Genomic DNA, 22,918 nt, shown 5'->3' with positions numbered 1-22,918 from the left:
TATATCTGCTACAGCCCTTACTGCAGTCACGGCAAGTAGTCTGGCACTATGAGCAATACCTGTGAGTATGGAGCTAAGGACACTGACCAAAGTCTGGTACTATAGGGATTATAAGGAGCTCAGCACCATAACTACCACTTGTGAGAATGGCAGTACATACACTAAGCAATGTCTAGCACCTTATAGACTACTTGTGAGGAGAGCAGCATACGCAATGGGTTATGAAGTTGGTATTAAGGGTACTGTGTTGAAGTTGGCACTCTGGGCATTGTACTTGGCAGCTAAATTTGGTGGTATAAGGACTGCCTGAGAGGATGGCAGTATGAACCCTAGAAATACTTGAGCACCAAAGGGAATATGATAAGGTTGGGTCCATACAACTTCTTGTAATGTTGGAATTTATGGGGTCTATAATAAGTCTTGTACTCAGATAACTCTTTGGAGGTTGGGACTACCCATGCAGCGAGATGAATCAGGCTACTTGTTGAAACTGGTACTGTGTTATGAAATTGACATTATGGGGTCTAGCACTATTAAGATTGGCATCTCGTGCTTTATAAAGATACTATGGGATTAATAGGAGGGCAACACTATGAGGACTACTGGTATGGATGTAACTTGGGGTAGTAGAATGAGGCTGACAATATACAGACTACCTGTAATACTGGCACTGTCACGGAGAAGGTACTGTGGGGACTTTGGTGAGACTGTCCTTATAATAAGCCTTGCACCTGGCTACTTGTGGTTGTATGAAGGCTGCCAAATGTATTGTCATTATTGTCTTGAAGTTTGGACCAGGGATTGTTTACAAGGGGTAACCACTATATGTATGGGTACAGGGACATAAGTATAATGGGTCTACAGCAAAGGTAGAAGTTGATCACAAGTCATGGTACCTGAAAGGACCCAGAAGTCACATATTATAAGGGGCAGATGATAGGTAGGGAGTAGGGATCTTGTCACAGTTCTTGCACTGGGGCCCATAAACTTTACCTCTCGGCATGGGATGGACCTATATCCCAAAGCATAAAATGGAATCATCTCACTTTCCTATCTCCGTTTTGGGATCAAGGGGTACCTGCCACTTCAGTTGCTACTTCAAGTAGCAGTAAGGCAAGACTCCCATCTTCGAGCAACATCCAAAATGGAATCCAGCTATCTAACTAGGTCGCTCCAGCAAAACCCATTATGTCGCTACATCTCCATTATTAAAGTTTCATTTTAAGTTGAAATCGTCCTTCCCTTGTCAGACATGAGCGGGTAAATCATTCCTTTCCCAATCTACTCGAGGTGTTTCCTTATTTATAAAGAGGGGAATGAGCATCTTTCTACCCAGAGGCATTTGCACAAAACAATCACCATAACTGGATTATTAATTTTAATTTGCACTTCTTATTACTGAACCGGGAACATTATATTACTTCTCTGCTGCTTCAATATCATTTATATCCGAAAAAAAAGTCTTGAGATATAATTAACATTTCTTTGAATTTAACGGGTCATGTTTCAATATCTTGTAGCAAGTCTAATAGTCTTGTGCAGAAAATGGCACATTCTAACATATGTCTGTCCAAAATAGAACTTCCAAAATCTGTCAATCTGTATGAAGCAGGCTGGCCGATCCCAGGCAAGGAATAAAAGGCCTTTAAGAAGTCAGATGGTGACTCTCAAAGCGCTAGTGATATGGAGATAAAGTGATAGGCATATGATATCTTGCCGCCACTCCAAGGACATGCAATGTCAGGCGCAGCGGCTGTTGCCGCTGAACAAGCTGCAGATGGCCAAGCCATTCTCACAGGCTAAAGGGCTTATTTCAGGAGCAGAGTGTGGGTGCATGGCAGAGTCTGGAAATAATCAGATCTTTACTATATACCTCAATGCTGCAGGGGGAGCGAGAAAATGTCTAATTAACCTTGTGATATTAATATCCTTCTTCTGCAGCTCTGCTCCTAGTGGAACTTACGCTTCTGAGTTGATAACAATCGGCCATATTGCCCCTGTACTTGTGACAGGGAAACCCTACTTAGGGATAAGTAAGTGTTAATCATTAAATGATGTAATACTAGAGAAAACTCTGTGTGTAAGGTCACAGACTAATAGTGGAGGGAGCATTACAGAGTATTTAAGGAGAGGAATGCAATAAAGGGTACGATAATCTTTTTACTCGTATGATGATGGTGAGGACAGGGCTGCATATCATGACAGTGTCGTGACAGAATTAGAAGAACACACACTGACGGATACATAGCTGAAGGTGTCCACAGCAGTGCAGAGCATTTCAGTAGAGGAGTATGCTAATCTTGTGGAGGGGTGCAGTGGGCAATGCTGTATGTTAGGGGGCAGAGACATCATGGCATGAGAAGGGAGAGGTTATAGACTTAGAATTAAGTAGTGGAAGGCGGTGGATCCTTCAGCATCACAGAGTATTTAAGGAAAGGAGAATGCTGATCTTGTGGGAATCAGTGTGAAATGACAGGATGGTGACAATTGCAGCTGTTTATACTTCTCTATCTATTTGCTGCTTGTCTCATTCTCCATTATGAGTGAATGTCAGCTCACAGGGTCATTTATATATATAATTTCTTTTTCCCTCTATAAGACCAACAGAATATAAATAATTTTGTTGTATTATGATCTGTCCTTAAAATAATTACGGCTGCTGATCTCCCCTGGCATCCACCTTTCTTTGCAGTGATTGCTGACACTTCTTCAAGGGTACAGCATTTGTTTTATTGAATCGGAGCAACTACTGCCAGGCAGCCTAAATCAGTGGAGACGCTCGGAGAGGCAGCATAAATTTGTAACATCGTGCAACAAGACCGGACAAGGTTATATGGAGCTGTATCCCGCAGGCTGCCGTGTGAGCGGCTGTGTGAGATGTGGTGCTTAGGACCTTGCTATTTATATTATGGTTGGGACTGGAATCACGAGGGTTGGCTTAGGTCATTCAAAATACCAGGATGATGTGTCATGCAGACCCGTTGTCAGAGGGTGGCACACTTGGCACTTACCAGGGGCCTTATTTCCTAGAGAACTACCCATGGAGAGGATATGTAATAGGGGTACAACTTTCTATTTTGTAAATTGGGCCATGGGGTGAGGGGTTAATTTGCATGTTGCCTGGGCACCATTATTCACTGAACCAAGCCATGTGCCCATGTACTACTGAGCAGTTGGCAAAAGTTTTGCAAAAGCAATAAGTGTATCAATAAAGCCATGAACTTATTTTCTCTGCATTGATATTATCATCTGCATTTATTTTAGTCCCACAAGAGTGGTCAGAACTGAATCTTTGGCCTGTGTAAATGCCAAACTGCACTTCTGCCTCAGTCAACAACTTGATCAATTATTTGCCTAGCCATCCTTGCTCCAGTGGAGTAGCTCCAGCCGGTAACGGCCTCTTTAAAAAACAAACAAACAAAAAAAAAAAACGCGGTAGCATTTGCTGCCGGACTCCCGAATGTCCCGGGCCCTGTGGCAGCCGCTACCGCTGCTACCCCGGTAGTTATGCCCCTGGCATTATAGATGGCACATGGTAATTGTGAACAGATCAGCTGTTTAGGGTCACTTCCAATACCCATAGTATGCACAGTCTGGAGCTAGAAGCAGTTGGCTCCTTGCCCAGTATAATGGCCAGATATAGTCACTACACCATAGCTCCTTGTAGCTCCTAGAGAATCCCTTTAATTACAGCTTATTTCTTAATTCTAACTGTGCAGTTTTGCTACTATCAAAAAGCAAGTAATGAGAAAAAGCCTGGTATTAAACACTGTTTCTATGTTTTAGCTGTTTTTAGCAGTTTCTCCTCTGCATGCTACCTGTATAGTTTTCATTCCTCTTTGATCTGGAGGGTGGACACTAGCTGCCATACACTGCTTACAGTAAGTACAGGAGAATCTGCTCTAACTGCCGTACACTGCTTACAGTAAGTACAGGATAATCTGCTCTATAACTGCCATACACTGCTTACAGTAAGTACAGGAGAATCTGCTCTATAACTGCCATACACTGTTTACAGTAAGTACGAGAGAATCTGCTCTATAACTACATACACTGCTTACAGTTAGTACAGGAGAATCTGTTCTATAACTACATACACTGCTTACAGTTAGTACAGGAGAATCTGCTCTATAACTGCCCCTCTCTCATTCAGAAACACCACCAAGTCCATGCAGGACATATAAAGAGAAGAACTGACCTACAGCGATATGAATAAAATACTTTGTGATATAATGCTCATATTCATCACCATTCTTCTTCTATTATACATATAGGAATAATATGCACCTTGGTGAGAGAAAAAGAAATTTGACATTTTCCTAAAAAGTGACTTTTAGTTGACAGGAAAACCGAGTCATCTGTTATTACAGTGACCACTAGGGGAACATCAGTGTTGTTGTATACCTATGCTCTGATACCTGATGTCCTGTCGTAGAGCACTGACTTGTTTAGGGACCCATCATTCCCAAGATACAGTATGAGAGGACATGATGATCAAATGGTATTGTAATTGTATTTCCCCAGCTCCATCTTTGCCGGTATCATTGAGAAGCGCGCAGTCATCAGCGTGTTTCCCCTCTCTGTTATTACATGTCATTTGTGCTCGGCTATAAACACATTTCCATATCCAACATCAAACAATACCTGTGACCTTTCTGCCAGTTGCTCAGGAGATAATTTAGCCTCTTTGTTGTGACAAAGTAATATCCCCAGAGCCGGGTCACAGGGACCCAGTGATCAGCGGCAGCTTCCCACATAATTATTAAAATGACTAAGATGCTTCTCTAACAACTGATAAACATAACATAAACCTCCTATAAACAGGGCTCGGCTGGAAACGCGTGCACCACCGCAAAACCTGCATTTTATCATTACACAAATAAGATTTAATATGTTGCAGCCTCTCAAGCGTATTAAAAATATCACGTCGTCTGTTTAAGGTGAAACTGTCACCTATAAAAGTTTCTCTCTTTTTTGATGCTGTTTGATGGATGTTACTGGTTTGTTCATTCGAATGGAAATGGCCTAATAAATACAGATGTCTGGAGTGATGTGCACAGTAATGTTATATAGATAGTCCTGATCAAAAACACGAAGGGCCTGTGTCAACATATGAGATCCTAAATGTTACCCCCAACTGTAATATTGGGGAGGATTTCTTTAATATTTTGTTGAAATGAATTTAAGGGGAAGTCAAAACTTAGAAATAAAACTGTACATTTTTTTTTACTCACCACTTTTGCCCATGGTCTGGTATCGCAGAATGAATAATGCTAAGCTGCAGTACCAAATACAGCCTAAGTACAAGAGTGGAGCTGTTTCAATGGGTTAAAAATCATACCCTTATCTATAATTGTTCACAATCCCTTTTGTATTCTTTTACATGCAATGGATTATGGAAATTTCCAAATTACGATCATATGAGCCCTGACAATGAAGTTCCATACTTGGCTTTGTTCAGCCAACTTACACATATATGTTATTAGCCTGTAAAGATCCACCAGAAATATATATTGTAAGGAAAATAGGTATATCCCACAATTATATAACACACCTATATATAACTAACCTATATGAATATACCAAAAAATCATACACATACAATCATAATAGAGATCCCATCCAAAACATAGCACAAGATTAAAGGCATTATACATAAAACTGAACCCCCTCCCCTAACCTGCATCTGCACCTTGTTATACATTAATCTGATCAATCAGAGGTTTTAAAAAAAATGAGAAACACGTGTCCCATAATAACGAATTTAAAAAAAAAATGGACACCTAGTATAATGCCCTAGTCCTCCACACAGTTCAATACCACCCCAATTCTTCCCACATAGTATAGTGACCACTCAGTGCCTCTATAGAGTATGATACCTCCTTGGAGCCCCCCACAGTAATGCTCATAATGCTCATAAATCGTTCACATTGTATAATGTCCCACTCAGTGCCACCCTTAGTGCTTTCACACAGTATAATCCTCTCTTGATGCCTCTCACACAGAATATTCCCCATTAATCCTCTCACTCAATATAATGTCCACATAGTGTTCCAACTTAGTCTAATGTCACCTTAACCCCCTCACATAATATATTAGAACGATCTTCTTAATGGTCCCCACACAATATTGTGCTACCTTTGTAGCCCCCTCACATTATAATGCCCTCTACATGGATTGATGCTCCCACACAGTATAATGATGTCCTCTTAGTGGCCCTCACATGGTATTGTGACACATTGTCATGCCCCCTTATTTCTCCCACACAGTATACTGTTCTGCTGAATCCATCACGGTTAGAGGTATGCAAACTTTAGCTTGACTCAGTGGCGTAACTACCGCTGTAGCAGCAGAGGCAGCTGCCACAGGGCCCGGGACATTAGGGGCCCCGCGACAGCCGCTACCGCTGTGTTTTTTTTTGTTTTTTTTTAAAGGCCGTAACTCCAGCCAGTAATAGGTACTTACCGATCCTGACAGGGACTGAGATCGGTAAGTGACGGCGCAGGCCCCACAAGCACTAATATACTCGGGGGTCTTTTCGGACTCCCGAGTATAACAATCGGAGGCCAGGGAGAGGTAAGATAACATAAAAAACTGTGTTACTTACCTCTCCAGGCTCCTGGTAGGCTTCGGCCTACTTGCGTGACATCATATGACCCGCGACGCAGGGCCCTGGTCACATGACGTCCCGGAAGTTGGCCGACAGCGACGGAGAATGCAGGGGAGTCGGGAGATAGGTAAGTAACAGTAGTTTGTTGTTTGTATCCCTCTGTGTCTCCGATTATTATACTCTGGAGTCTGAAAAGACCACACAGTATAATAATTGTTCATGGATGTCCACAATGGGACATAATACTGTGTACTGGGGCCACTATGGGGACATAATACTGTGTACTGGGGCCAGTATGGGGACATAATACTGTGTACTGGGGCCACTATGGGACATAATACTGTGTACTGGGGCCACTATGGGACATAATACTGTGTATTGGGGCCACTATGGGGACATAATACTGTGTGCAGGGGCCACTATGGGACATAATACTGTGTACTTAGGGATTTTGGTGGACAGCAAGCTTACCTTTAGTGACCAGTGCCAGGCAGCTGCTGCCAAGGCAAATGAAATTATGGGATGCATCAAAAGAGGTCTAGATTCTCATGACAAGGACATAGTTATGCCTCTATACAAATCACTGGTACAGCCACACTTAGAATATTGTGTGCAATTTTGGGCCCCGATATACAAGAAAGACATAAGTGAACTTGAAAAAGTGCAAAGACGGTTAACCAAATTGATTAGGGGAATGGGTGGACTGGAGTACAACGATAGCTTAACAAACTTGGGGTTATTCAGTTTAGACAAAAGACGTCTACGGGGAGATCTAATAACAATGTACAAATACATGAAGGGACAATACAACTCTGGAACTCTCTGCCCCAGGAAGTGGTGATGGTGGATTCATTAAACAAGTTCAAAGAGGGCTTGGATGCCTTTCTTGAAGAGAAAAATATAACGGGTTATGGACTCTAGATTTTAAGGACACGTTGATCCAGGGTTTTTATACCTGAAATGGGGCAATTGGCATGAGCCTCATGGGGTTTTTTGCCTTCCCCTGGATCAACACTGTAGGGACTGTAGGGTTATAGGTTGGACTTGATGGACTCATGTCTTTATCCAACCTCATCTACTATGTAACTATGTACTGGGGCCACTATGGGGACATAATACTGTGTGCAGGGGCCAATATAGGATATTATAGTGTGCGCAGAAATGCGCGTGGGGGGGGGGCGACATTAAGGGTCAGTTGGTCGAGGTCTTCAGCATCAGTTGGGGGGGGTGGCATGTCAAAAGTTTGCCATGGGGCCCCGCCATTCCTAGTTACGCCACTGGCTTGACTCTTTCAATAGCTTTTGTTGTGGTTTCTGATATCATAATGCAGCAAATTATTATTATCAAGGTAAACTTTGCTACTATCGCTTGAAGAGGATTGTATACAATTATAACAAACACCTAACTGTAAGAAGTAAGACGTCTGTGCAGGTTTTCAGCCTCTACATTCGATTCACTGACAGCAAGTCAAGATCTTATTAATAAGGAAGAAATTAATTTAAATTTGCTCATGAAAGGTCGCATTCCCAGGAAATTTCTTGTTACTGGAAAATCCTTTTAAGTTATCTACCTTAGAATGTCTGATAAGGTTGCCAATGTCATATTTGGAGAAAACTTTTAATTACATTGTTGATTCTTGGACATATTGGATCCCCATAGATCATAAATTAATGGGTTCTGTGGGGTACCGTTAGAATCAGTCATACAACAGATCCAACATTGTTTTATGGCTTAGATTATAAGCAGGACACAAATGTGAACAGGGCTGTACTGCACATTTTACATCTAAAACATATCCCCCTCTACTTCAGCTTTTCTATTTCCTACATAGCAACGTTCTCTTATCATGTGTAATGGGATGAAGACACCTTGGCTTAATAGGTAAATATTTATTGGCACTAATTACTACCATACCATGACCTCATCTGTAGGAGATGGCTGCTGCCAGTCACCGGGGTGTCATTAAGGATACACAAAAGTAACAGAACAATGAGGCAGCAGGAAACGTAAGACGCTTCATCACTTACTGGAGGTCTGATATCAGCGGGAAGGTGCGGCATCATTCATTATCCAGAGGCTTCATCTGAAATTTATGGAATCAAGTCAGCAGTAAAATAGTCTCTGAGATCAGACATCAGGATATCATTGTTCAAGACCTTAAATATAATGATGACATTGCCCTGTCCCCCCACGTGTCAGTGTATCATTGTGTTGTACCCCAAGTACCAATGTGTCATTGTCCTGTCATTTCAAATGTCAGTGTGTCATTGTTCTGAATTTCAAGTATCAGTAAGCAATGTTCTAAGCGATACATTCAATATAATATTTCTCCTTGGTAATGTATCAGTAACAATGCGAGAGACATTGAAGTTATTTCAGATTATTTTCAGATTGGAGGATTTTGTTGCTCTTGTCACTACATGTGGACAGCCTAGTGTCTCTACTGGCAGATGCAGCCGCCACTGTCTACTGAGGGTAGTTTCCTCTGTACAGATCTCCTGCTATAATTCATGTCTGACCACTTGGCCTGCGACTTCCATACAGTTCAGAGTGGCAATGTCTCAGCGTGCTCACATTACTATACGTTTGCTCATATTAGTCTGCTCCTGCATAATCTTTATTGACTTTAGTGCAGTAGTCTATTGATTTTAAAATTCTTTTACTGCTTTATGACTGGTCGCCTGGCACGGCTCCCAGCCACCTTTAGTAGAGCCATTTATCTACCCAATCAGATTCCCCCGTCTGCTGATGGGAATACTGCAGACATTCCCCAGTATACAGAGAGACGACAATGTTATTCTTTGAAAGCAAAATCCTACTTTGATACAAGATGTAACTGAAGGAAAGACTGTGGCTGCTTCTCACTGTCCTCCGTGCTTCACACTATAGGAGGAATCATTGAATTTTTCTATCTATTTTTCTATCCAACAACATTTAACACGTAGACCCCTGAGGCTTCTCATTCACTATAAGGGATATACAGTCGTCTGGCTCATGTGATCAGTAGTTTGATGTAAGGTGAAATGGATCTTTCAGCTCTTTGTTTTGATTCCTCACTGTTCTCTTGTTCTGTACTTTGTTATGCTAGTTTTACACTAGTGTTCAGCTTTCCGTTCTTCAGTTCCACTTGGGGACCCGAAGAACGGAAAGCTAACACGCTTAAAAAGTGAGAAAAGTCTTACTCACATTTTTTAAGCGGATTCAGGGACAGAAACCCACAATTAGAAGGCATACACATTTTTTTAAGCCTTTCAAGCCTCTTCCATGCCTCCATTGGACTGGCATCTGTGACTGAGGAGGGGGGGTTTATGGACAGTGGCATAACTACCGCCATAGCAGCAGAGGCAGCTGCCACAGGACCCGGGACATTGGGGGCTTTTCGGACCCCCGAGTATAATGATTGGCAGACCGGGAGAGGTAAGGAACATAAAAAACATTGTTACTTACCTCTCCACAATCCTGCCAGGCCTCCTTCCTTGTTGTCTGACGTCACATGAACCCGGCCTGCGTGTATAGAGAAGAACTTCACGTATTTGCAGTGTCACTATGGAGAATATCTACTGTATCCCTAGACAAAATGAACCCGGCCTGCGTCCTGGGTCATGTGACGTCCGACGTCATTGCAGAAGGATGGCAGCGGAGGCCGACAGCGTAGGAGACGGGGGACAGGTAAGAAACAGCAGTTTTTATTCCCCCGGGTCTCCGATTATTATACTCTGGGGTCAGGAATGCGTAGGAGGGGGTCGGTCGAGGTCTTCGGCGTCAGTCGGGGGGGGCATGTCAAAAGTTCGCCACGGGGCCCCGCCATTCCTAGTTACGCCACTGGTTATGGATACTAATGGGCTGACGGCCTGGTAGATGCAAATAGACAGTGAAGTAGATAAGCAACGTGCAATAAATGTGAATGCTTAAAGAGGACCTTTCATCAGATCGGGCACAGGCAGTTTTATATACTGCTGGAAAGCTGACAGTGCACTGAATTCAGCGCACTGTTGGCTTTCCCGATCTGTGCCCGGGGTAAAGCGCTAGCGGTCCCGGTACCGTAGCGCTTTACAGTCAGAAGGGTGTTTCTGACAGTTAGCCAGGGACGCCCTTCTGCCCAGCAGCGCCTATCGCGCTGTACTGTGGAGCGGGGAGACACAGTTTTTGGCCCTTCCCAGCGTAATAATAACCCCAGTGCCCGGCCATCACTTTAGACAGCCAGGTATTGGAAGATACCTGGTACTTCTTAGCACCTCTGATGATGTTGGGCACTGAGGTAATAATTGGGGGTTGATGCTAGTCTTTTTGCTAGGTAACACTAATCCCTGCCTTAGTAATGAATGCTGTCAGACACCAGCCATTACTAAGGTGAAAATAAAGTATTAAAATAGTAAACACCACAAAAACTGCAGTATGAAAAACTAGAAGACGAATTATACTCACGTATAGCTGTCTTATTTCTTCTGTAGTAAGTGAATTTAAACCAGAGTTCAGTGAACTCTGGTTTCTATTCTGGCACAGTGGACCTGGCGATGAAATAAAATTCAGTCTTATTCTAAAGATCCATGTTTCTGAATGAACTAGTGTATGGACTCCTAGAGCTACACAACAATCTCTGCAGTAGCTGTGTAACCAGGGTTAAACCCCTTCACATTGGAAGTAAGCCAATGAAGTAAACTTCTGTCAATGTGACGAAGAGTAACCTGATCATACTGAAGTGTAGGCAGAGCTAGGGAATCAGTTGTTGCCCCTCTATTCATATGAATTGGTGGTCGGCTCCTACAGTCCCCTGATTATTAGCCGATCACAAGTTGGCCTAAATTCAGCATCTAGTATTTGCGTCTCTTTATGTCAAAGTCAAAAATCATTGTGACTACCAAGTGGTACAAATCAAGCAAAGTGCAATAACATACTGGTGCTCCGACTAACATATTCATAGCCACAACTCATTGTTCTTCAGCACAGATGGGCTAGACAACCACTTTGAGTGTCACTGTTGTCTAAGACAATCAGAAAAGCAAGACTACACTGTGAAAAAGAGCACTGTAATATGACCTGAATGGCTGCAAATCCAACAAAGTGAAAACCAGGAGTGTATTATGGGAGAGACCATCCTACCTACACGCCAGTCTGTCCTAAATCCTCCTTTATGTCACTGAGAGTAGCGCACTTTCCCTACTACTTGCGCATACAAATATATATGTACATATATATATATATATATATATATATATATATATGTGTGTGTGTGTGTAAGTAGCCAGTAAAGTGCTATATATCTGATATATATATATTGTGTATAGAAGAAGGGCCACAATAAAGCCTCCACCCCACAATTCACACTAAACGGCTCCACACTGGAGAAAACCAACAGCTACACCTACCTGGGGCTGGAGCTCAACCAATCAGGAAGCTTCAAAGCAGCAATAGAAACCCTGAAAGCAAAAGCCTGCAGAACCTTCTACGCCATCAGAAGACAACTGTACCACCTCAAACCACCGGTGAGGGTCTGGATGAAGATATTTGACGCAGTCATCTCCCCGATCCTTCTCTATGGCAGTGAGGTCTGGGGCCCAGCCACCTACCCAGACCAGTCAAAGTGGGATTCCAGCCCAACAGAGAACTTCCACCTGGAGTTCTGCAAATACCTGCTCCATGTCCATCGCAACACCACCAACATGGCCTGCAGGGCAGAGCTAGGCAGACTCCCCCTATGGCTCACCATACAGAAGAGGGCGCTAGCTTTCCAGGCACACATCCAGGGGAGCAAGCCTGACTCCTACCACCACCAAGCATGGCTAAGCCACCGGAGCAAACCAGACATTCACCAACCAAACAACAGCCAACCACCAAACCAAAAACACCAACAGATGATAACCAAGGCTGAAATAAAGGCGACCACAGAGGCAAACAGAGAGCGGTACATTGAAGAATGGAGAAACGAAATAAATAACTCCAAGAAACTCACCGTGTACCAATCCCTACAAAGGGACTACACCATGGCCACCTACCTGGAGAGAATACGCCACCCCAAGCACAGACAGACCCTGAGCCGGTACAGACTGAGCGCCCACAACCTAGAGATAGAGACGGGGCGATACAGGCAGACGTACAAGCCACGGGAGAACAGACTGTGCCAGCACTGTGACCAGGGGGCCCTAGAAGACGAGACCCACTTCCTGCTACACTGCACCAAATACTCAGCTGTGAGGGCCGTCTACTACCAAAGACTCTCTGCCCACATCCCAGACTTCATATCTGCAGACGAGAAGAGGAAACTCTACATTCTACTGGGAGAAGAAGAGGCCACTGTGGAGATCGCTGCCCTATACGTGTCCAGCTGTCACCAAACCAGAGGAAGATGAGACTCCACGGACTGTTATATTTATCCCAATACACCCGCCCCATCCCACCCCCACCCCCCATATAGCAGTCACCAACGAAGAGGAAGATGAGACTCCACGGACTGTTATACGCCAAACCAACCGCCCTGCCCCACCTCCCCATATAACGGTCACCAACGAAGAGGAAGATGAGACTCCATGGACTGTTATACCCCAAACCACCCACCCCCACCACTCACCCACCCGAGTCCAACTCCCCCCCCACTTTACTAGCTTTGGCAATGCCAAATATCTATTCGGACGTGCCAATAAAGCTTTTTGATTTGATTTGATTTGATTTATATATATATACCCCCCCCCCCAACGAGAAAGAACAAAAAAAAAACAACTTTGTGCTGTTTAATTTTTCTTTGAAACTAAATCCTATTGCCTAGTCTTCATGAGCACGGTCTGCTTAGTGGTTTAAAGAGGGGCCTCTATTTAGCAGAGACTTTTATAGATGATGCAAATAATAAAAATGAGAATTTCTATTGATTCTTTTTCAGGATTCTTAAGTCTGATAAGAAGCGCCTTGGTGAACATCCCCTAGGACCTCACTCTGGTCTCCAAAGCTAATGCACTACTCCAAAAAAAAAAAAAAAAACCTTCAAATTGCTTTTAAAGTAAAGAATTGCAACCTGGAATGAATGAATATATCAAACTTCAATGAAAATGGAAAACAGGTAAAAAGATGATTTGCACATAAACTGCTAAAAGCAAAAAAGATTGCAATAATTTCACTTGTGTTGAGTCTGGGGCAATAGTGTTCAAGTGTCGGACAGAGGACTGATTAAGTTATTATATATATAAGTTTAGCATGGCATGTGCAATAACATCAAATGTCCTGTAGTAAAGGGCAAGTCTACCCTAGTCCTGAAATGGTCCCAGGTCCTTGATGCATTAATTCCTTGGTGCTCCTTTAAATGACTATTCTCTCTTTTATAATAAGATTTTATTTTCTAAAATGTTGTGACTTATTAATACTGTGGGACTTATTAAAGAACAAATGTCACATTAAGTTGTTTTCAGAAATGACTGGTTCCAACTTATTTTACAAAAGGAATGTGCTCCTATCTCCTAATATCAGCTCCACAACCTGCCTGGCAAACTGCTTGTTTCATTGAGAGACTTGTCTTCACTGTGAAGTTGGTTTAACTTCCTCACAGATCAGATTACATTGAAGTCTATGGGGGTTGAAGGGAAAGGAGATGGAGAAGCCCAGTGAGTGAAAAGCAAGTACAGAGAAACAAGATATATAGATGTTAATAAAGCTATGGTGACAGAGAAATTTTACTGTAAGCTGCTCCAGGATGCTTTTTTTTTCTTTGTTTCTCATTTACTCCTTTTTCTGTAAACCCCCCCCCCTCCCCTCCATAGAGTTCTATGAACTCCAGTTTGTGTACCAAAGACTCCATTATGGTGATCGCCAAAAATAACAGAAACCAAAAAGTGCTGTAAGACCAAGTTTTTCATCCAGCAGTAGTTTAAAGTTTCGGCTACCCAATCATATTATAGACAATGTGGTCTACTGGGTACTGTTGGTGTTTGCTGTTTTAGTGGTTGGTGTGTTGATTGTTCTGTTTCTCTGAAGGACCACAACAATGGACACCCAAGTGCAGATGTGAACTTAGCAGCACTAAAATGAGCAGTTTACCAGGCAGGAGATGAGCTGATAACAGGAGATATTTTAAATGACAATTACTTTTTAACAAACATGAAGTGTTCATCTGTGAAAGGCTCTTGAGGTTCCCTTCATAATATCATTGTAATAAAAAATGTTTCCATTAACTTTGTCCTTCAGCAGTCCACATTCAAGCAGGACATACATGCACTGATTCATTCTGTTGATGCCAGTCTATGCTATGCCATCCAGCAGTTCCAGACATTCAATGAACATCTGATGGATCCCATTATAGCTAATGGGGTCCTTTGGGCTCTTTTCGTGTGCTCTATTTTTGCGGCAGTGCAGACTTGAATGTCTAGGGCGCACCAGTGGAACTGATTCTAGGGGCTCATCCTATTGCTACTGGCATACAAGCCATAAAAAATGTCATGCCGTTTTTCTGGCTCCGTCAGATTTATCATCATTTATGCAAGTTTTCTGGAGTAAATGATTCTAGGATTCAGCACCCACAAGGAGCTTCTATGGAGTTCTGTTAAGGCACATGGACCCTGGAGGATGCTCTTAATATATGTAGAGGTGTGAACTTCATTATAAATTAGATACAAACTCCAGCAGGTGGAAAATATTATTCGTAATAAATTAGCCGGTATAGCCATGGGCATAATAAATCAGTATAACAATGGGCATAACTTAAGGGAATGCAGATGCACCAGGGGCCCAGAGCTTTAGGGGGCCCATAAGCACTGGTATCAGTATTGAGATTGCAGCTTTCATCTGGTCAATAAGCCAAGGAGACCAACAGATTGCTCTAACCACAATAAGATTGTTTAAACTCCTTAGGACCCATAAACTTCACTATTAAGAATTTGCTGTAGGGATGAGGTAGGGGGCCCAGGACAAAAGATTGCACCCAAGGCCCACAAGACTTTAGTTACACCACTGGGTATAATGTACCCTTTCCTGGCCCCTCAAAGTATAATGCACCCTTTGCTGGTCCCACACAGTATAATTTCCCCTTTACTGCCTCTCACACAGTATAAAGCCCCCTTTACTGGCCTGTTTAATATAGAATACAACATAAACTCACCTCCCTCATCCACAAGGCTCTCCATAATGCTGCAGATCACTGGGTTGCCTTACGAGTGGATTCACAATGCAAGCACTAGTTTGCCACAACTGCACACTAATTCAAACGTTGCTCAACATTTTTGAGACTAGAGGCCTTGGTTGGGCTACACTACAGGTCGTCATGCTACTCCATTCACTAATATTAGTGAAGCAGTTGCAGGGCGGCCAAATGATCGCAGACAAGGTCTCCGTGTAGCTCTAGCCTTAATTGCAAAATCTTTTGGTTAGCACTATAAACACAGGACTAGAGATGAGCGAGTACTGTTCGGATCAGCCGATCCGAACAGCACGCTCGCATAGAAATGAATGGACGTAGCCGGCACGCGGGGGGTTAAGCGGCCAGCCGCCGTCAAAGCGGAAGTACCAGGTGCATCCATTCATTTCTATGGAACGTGCTGTTCGGATCGGCTGATCCGAACAGTACTCGCTTATCTCTACACAGGACCTATCTTTAAGATCTAACCACTTGTTTGTAAATCAGCCCATAAGTAATAGACCCTACAGGACTCCAGATGGCCACTAAGAATTTGCCAATGGCACCAAGATTTTTCAGCCCAGAACACACATCTTCTCTTGCGGTGCCGGTCTCAGGCACAACTCTGTTCCACCTAGCAAGAGTCATTGTACGATCCACCCTCCTGTAACTTCCCAAAGCAGTGACCATGCGATGGCCAGTGTAAGTGACATTTACCAATCAACAAATTACACAGTGCAAGTCATCCATCGACACAACCTGATTAGCAATGGCCACTGTAAGCCAAGTCATGTCATATAGCGCTGAGGCGACTACTGTGCAGAGTAAGGGGAGAGCAGCCAACTAGTTAAGGTAAGCATCTCCACCACCTTAGAGCGAGACAAAATACACAATAGACTAAAACCTCTTCTAGCTGCTGTAAACCCATAAACTTGCTGTACTTACGTCTCCCTGGACACCCAAATAAAATGGTCCGCCAACTCCACAGCGCAGACAATCTCATTTCTGTGTAAATAGCGGCTTAACAGCACTGCAGTAAAATACTCGGGGATGTGCCATTTATTTTAATCAAAGATTGTGAATAGTTTGAAGGCAGCCACTTCTGAATAACCATTAAACTGCAAGGAATTCAGATCAATAATCTAATATTTTACTAAGAAGCAGTAGGCAGGGGCATTGATTTGCTAACCAAAGCAGCTCACATTAGAAAATACACTATTGCAAAAGCAACCACAATATGACCTTAGTTGTATCTGTGAATGTCCCGCTAATAATTGGCCAGGCAGTAAAAGCACTATGTGTTTAGGGAATTATTCTTCACAATGTGATAGAAATAAGTCCATAGTTGGATGTATGTAGCTAAAATCTGAACATGTCATAGAATTAGGACTACAAGGGGGAGAAATATGGTAGATGCATAGACAATGGTCATCAAATTTGATCCAATCTCTATTTTCAAATTCCGAAAGCTATGCTAACACACCTTTATTTCTGTAGTAACTTGATACATAGCCTTGGCTTTGGACTGTTTCTGTCCTGTGGGACCTGCCAGTGGTCTTCTGACTGGCTTTTACCTTGGACCAGGGCCCTTATAGTTTTGTGAGTCAGGGCTACTGGACACAGACACGGGTGCAAGTGTGAACGCCCCCTCAGAAAGAAAGAAAAACTACAGATAAATGCAGAGGGGAATAAGTTTAAAAACTGCAGATTATAAGTCCTATAATGGCCAGAAATCATGTTACCCTCATGTTTAAACACATAATAGCTTATCCTGTAAGGTCATCTGACACCACAGGTCCGCTTTAATAATATGACAGATCAGACCCCTATGTTAGCGACATCACAAGTGAATACAACTTTCAGGTACATTACAGCATTTTGTAATTTTGCTATATAATTAAATACAGTATAAATGCATTTGTGGTATAAGTTATACTCTACATCAGGGGTGCCCAATACGTCGATCACAATCTACCGGTCGATCGCAATGGACGTATGGGTCGATCGCAGGATGCAGCCAGGGATCCCCGGTGTCTGCTTGTTCACAGTGCAGGCTGCTTGTAAACAAGCAGACAGCGGGGATCCGTGGGCGGCCACAGAACGCCGCTGTCTCCTGCTCTCACACTCCATCCGGCCCCGCCCACATGCCTGACCCTGCCTACAGGCCTGTCCCGGCTCCGCCCACAAGAAGTGGGTAGTAGATCTTTCGACTTGGCCATGTTATAAAGTAGCTCACATGCTGACGAAGTGTGAGCACCCCTGCTCTACATTACCTTATATATAGTAATCTGAACAATGCTGACATAACAGAAAATTGTCTGGTATATAATGATATATGTACATCTGGTTATATTGTACATTATTTTGTATAGTGTTATGCAGTAGACTGGTATAACATGGACATCATCTGGTGTATAACTCTATATGTACAGCTGGTATAAGTTATATATTGTTTTGTATATAGTGATAAGGACCATGATGGCATAACCTGGGCATCTTTTGGAATATAATTTTACATGTACAGCTGGTATAAGTTATACATTCTCTTGTATATAGTGATACAGTACGAACCATACTTGTGCACCCTGGGCATTTTTTGGTATATAATTATATACAGTGTGTGTATATGATATAGGTTATATATCCTTTTGTATATAGCAATATGAACTACTGGTATAATCTGGGCTTCTTCTGTTACAAATTTATACATTTATAGCTAGTGTAACATAAGCATCTTGATATGTCTATGTACGTATGGTTTCTGAATAAGCACTTCTAACTGGTGAATTGTGGCCCTTTATTTGCACTCTTTAATATCTACACTTGCTCCGATTTTGTCATTTAAAACCATCTGACTTCCCTATCCCAGCAAACAAAAGCTAATTTAGCCTCCAATCTTTTATGGCCATAACAATGATTGATGGACGAGATATTGTAAGTTATTTAAATATCTCCTCCATAATGCTCTGATGCAAAGACAGACATGCGGCTTTCTCTGCTCTAATTATAATTTGGTCTTTGAAACAAAAAAAAAATAGCTTTTTTTTCTAGTCTACATTATTAATTGGCTATTTAATTAGGAATTCACACAGCTCCTGATATTGGGTGAAAAAAATGCAGTAAAAAAAAAAAATCTATCTTCCCACTCTTGCCTTTTTGTATCATGTGAAGGTCAAAATAAGACGTGATTGTTTGGCAGCGAAGTGCTGAATTATGCCACCCAGACAAGCTTTTAACCTATGCGCTTTTACTGTGAGTGAGACGCACGGGCATGGTGATCTCTTTAAACAGTTCTCTATTGAAGAAGATTCAATCACTATAATGAATTTGAGGCCAGGCAACAATCTTCTCCACTGAAAGAATTTCTAAAAGATTATAGAATTTGTAAAACGAACAGCTCGCAGACTAAATGGCTGTGTGGGTGAATCAATTATTGCCGGGCTCAGAGTAGTCATAATATTTAGTACATATCATAGACTGTTTCAGGTACAATAAGATATGCTCGTTTTTTTTTTCTCCCTCGTCTTCCTCCTGTCTTCTTCATGCAAAATGTGTATCCGAATGTGAGCAGCTGGCGGAGTCAATCTGCAATATCTAGTTAGAACGAGTATTAAGCCAATAAAGAGAAAATCTATCTATAAGTCAAATGCATTTGCTTGTAGGTCTCGGATAAGCAATGAGCGTTCACGTTTAAAGGGAAGGGGGGGAGCTGGTTTAAACACGAGATGGTGTCAGATGATGAAATGATGGGCGGCTTTGGGCTTACATGGCAGTGTTATTTGGTTAACCCTTCACAGGAGAAATTGTGTGTTTTGTGGCAGACGCCCTGGCGTGTGAAAATGTGTTTCACTTAAAATCAAAAAGGGTTTGGCTTGGTATAGAAAACCCAAATTTAAAAGTAATAGGCCGCTATTATTGGTTGTGTTGTATTTTAAATGCAGCGCCCCCAATAGGTACAAGAAACAAAACAGTGAGGAGTTTTTAAAATATAACTTTTTATGTGAGTATATGCTACTTTGTAAGAAATTTGGGCGAAAATGGCATTTTTGTCAATGTCATGCAAGATGTAGTTCTCTTTTTTTGTCTGTAAAAGATATAAAACTTCTTCAGTTAACAGAAAAATCCACTATTTGAGTATAAGGCCCTATTCAGACCTTGCAAGTGAAGAGGAATTTGAGGTGGACATGCTCCCCATGGCAAAATGACAATGCAGAGCAATTGGCTTTCCACCACAGATTAGGCCCAGATGAATGGACCTAGTCAGTGAGGAGTCTCGACCAGGCCACTTATTTTTTCAATGTCCAGAATTTTCTTCACTGCATCTTAGAATCAGGGTGGGATCCTCTGCTGATTTGGGGCAGAATCAGCTGCAAAAGAGTCCATGCTATGAGCAGGGTTGTAACTACCGGGGTAGCAGTGGTAGTGGCTGCCACAGGGCCTGGGACATTAGGGGGCCCAGCGACAGCCACTACTGCTGCATTTTTTTTTTTTTTTTACTAGGCTGTTACTGACTGGAGTAACTCCAGCCGGTAATGTGTCCTATTTACTTACCTCTCATAATACTGTGTGCAGGTGCCACTATGGGGCATAATAGTGTGTATAGGGGCCATTATGGAGCATAATAGTGCATGTAGGAATGCGAAGTGGGGGGTCAGTCGGGGGGACCCCATGTTAAAAGTTCATCACAGGGCCCCGCCATTCCTAGTTACGCCACTGGGTATGAGATGAGATATACAAAGGTGATGCATCTGCAGTGTGTCTCTTTTAGGCTTCGTTTAGTGTCACAGATTCTACCGATAATCGGTGTAGAGCAGGGGTCTCAAACTTGTGGCCCTCAGGACAATAGTTTGCGGCCCCGCGCAGCTGCCTGCATGTCCCGCTATGTCCCTTTAGTGTTTTACTTAAACTTTCCTCCGATCACTCCCCCGCTCTTATAACAGCAATAGAAAGTGATGGGTGATTGGTGGAAAGCTAGTATTACTGAAGTTTAAAACTCAAGGACCTGTGTGTGACGTCAGACGTCACGTGACTAGGGAGGCGTGTCTTAGTGTGTTGGCTGAAAGATGAAGAGATGTAGTACTGAGAGGAATGTGAGATGCAGAGTGGAGTGTGTGTGTGTCAGTAACCTAGGAGCAGAGATGGAGGGGGGACATGAAACTGAGGCCACAGATGGAAGGGGAACATGAAACTGGGGGCAGAGATGAGGGGGGGCATGAAAATGGGGGCAAATGGAGGGGGCACATGAAACTGGTGCGGATGGAGGGACGACATGAAACTGGGGACAGATGGAGGGGGGGGACATACAATGGGGCAAATGAAGGGGGATATCAAACTGGGGCAGAAATGGTGGGGGGAGATGAAACTGGGGGTAGATGAAGGGGGGCACTTAAACTGGGGACAACTGGAGGGGGCAGTAAACCGTGGAAGTAGCTGGAGGGGGACCTGTCTGCCTCTAGTTGTCCCCAGTTTATTGTCACCATCCAGCTACCCCTACAGTTTAATGTCTGCTTCTAGCCTCCCGAGCTTAATGTCCCCCTCTAGTTGCCCCCAGTTTAATGTCCCACTTCAGCTGCCATTAATTTATTGCCCCCTCCAAATACCCCCACTGTTTTATGTCCCCCTCCAGCTGCTCCAGTTTCATGTCCCCTCTCTACTGTAGTTTCCCCCAGTTTAAACTGGGGCACCAGGAGAGGGACTTAATACTGTGGGACAGTTGGAATGGGAACATTATATGTTGGGGACATATAATGTATGGGTGACTGTAGGAGGATTATACTGTGGGGGCACATGAAAAATGAATAAGAATGGACGGAGACATCATAACATTGGCCGGAGCTAAATTTGCTGTGGCGAGCATAGCTTGTGGAAAACTTGATGCGGCCCAGCCTCACCCAGACTCTACCTTCAGCGGCCCCCGCGTAAATTAAGTTTGAGACCCCTGGTATAGAGAAAAGTCCTGTATGGAGCAAGAGCCTGTATAGAGAACAATTGCATTAGTGCAAGGCTGTACAGTCATGCATCAGGTGGGACCAGAAAAAAATGAAAAAACTACCATAGTGCCATGAGTAAGAGGCTGCCGCCTCAAAATGCATAGGCCAAAGCTTTCCATGCTGTTTGTCGTCATGTGAATTATGTCATGAGTTTTTTTCATTTTTTTCAATGGTGTCCTGTGAATCTATGGACTTTAATATTATATTTTTTATTAAAAATTAAGTTTTATTACTAAATATTCATTTCTGGTGCTGGATTTTCCTTTTTTTGGACTCAAATTTGGGTATAGCTGCTAAATTCAAACACGTCTGTTCCCTCTACAACAATACATCCTTGGTTCTTCCCTTTACCTATGAAAGGAGAAAAGGGAACAGTAGTAGTGGACAAAGGGGAGACTCCAGTGAAGCACAAGGAAATGGTTCCGTATCTAAATAGATACCAAAACAAAGAGGCTGCTGAGTTTTTACTACAGGATTTCCTTGTTGGTTTTGTGAACCCCTCCACGCGGTCCATCAGGTTCCTGTTTGCCATAAAATATCCATCTGTAGTCTCTGAAAAGGATTTCCATGGAGCTCTGTGTGGTGTTTTACACGATGTTTGATGCAGCTATTTCGTGGGTTAGATCGTGTCATGGGTTTGTCAGTTGATAACAAAAACCAACTTGGGAACCGCTTTTTTTCTGGTCCCCATACATCCGGATAACATGCAACTCCTGGGTTGCTTTTGGGAAAATGCATATCAACTCAACCGCTGCTTCTTGATGAGCTGTGCGATATCCTGCGCATATTTTGAAGCGTATAACCACTAGGCCTGGAAAAGATACTCAGAGCCACAACAGATCATGTTTATGTCCCTGATAAGATCGCGAAACAGACAGGCCCCCAAAAACCTCAAATTGTTGCCCCCCACTTGTAATAGTAAAACCTCCAATGCTATCTCAAGCCTAGCAAAACAGTGAAATTCAGGCAAAACCCTCTTCCACAAAATACCTCAAAAGCCCAGCCAGCGGATAACCACTGAGTCCCTACCAAAACCAAACTGTCAACCATTACATCACATATATGCGCATTCTACACAGACAAAAAAATGTTCGAATATCCAGACCAAGGGGGCCACATCACCTAGAAAACAAACACAACTGTCAAAAATTAATTCCTATCATGACCCAACCAATTCAAAACTGTTAAACAAATCCAATCCTTTATATTTGTCTCTTAAACATCCAC

The sequence above is a fragment of the Leptodactylus fuscus genome, chromosome 7 (assembly GCF_031893055.1).
Source record: "Leptodactylus fuscus isolate aLepFus1 chromosome 7, aLepFus1.hap2, whole genome shotgun sequence".
NCBI lineage: Eukaryota > Metazoa > Chordata > Amphibia > Anura > Leptodactylidae > Leptodactylus > Leptodactylus fuscus.
Note: the sequence above shows the minus strand (reverse complement) of the source record.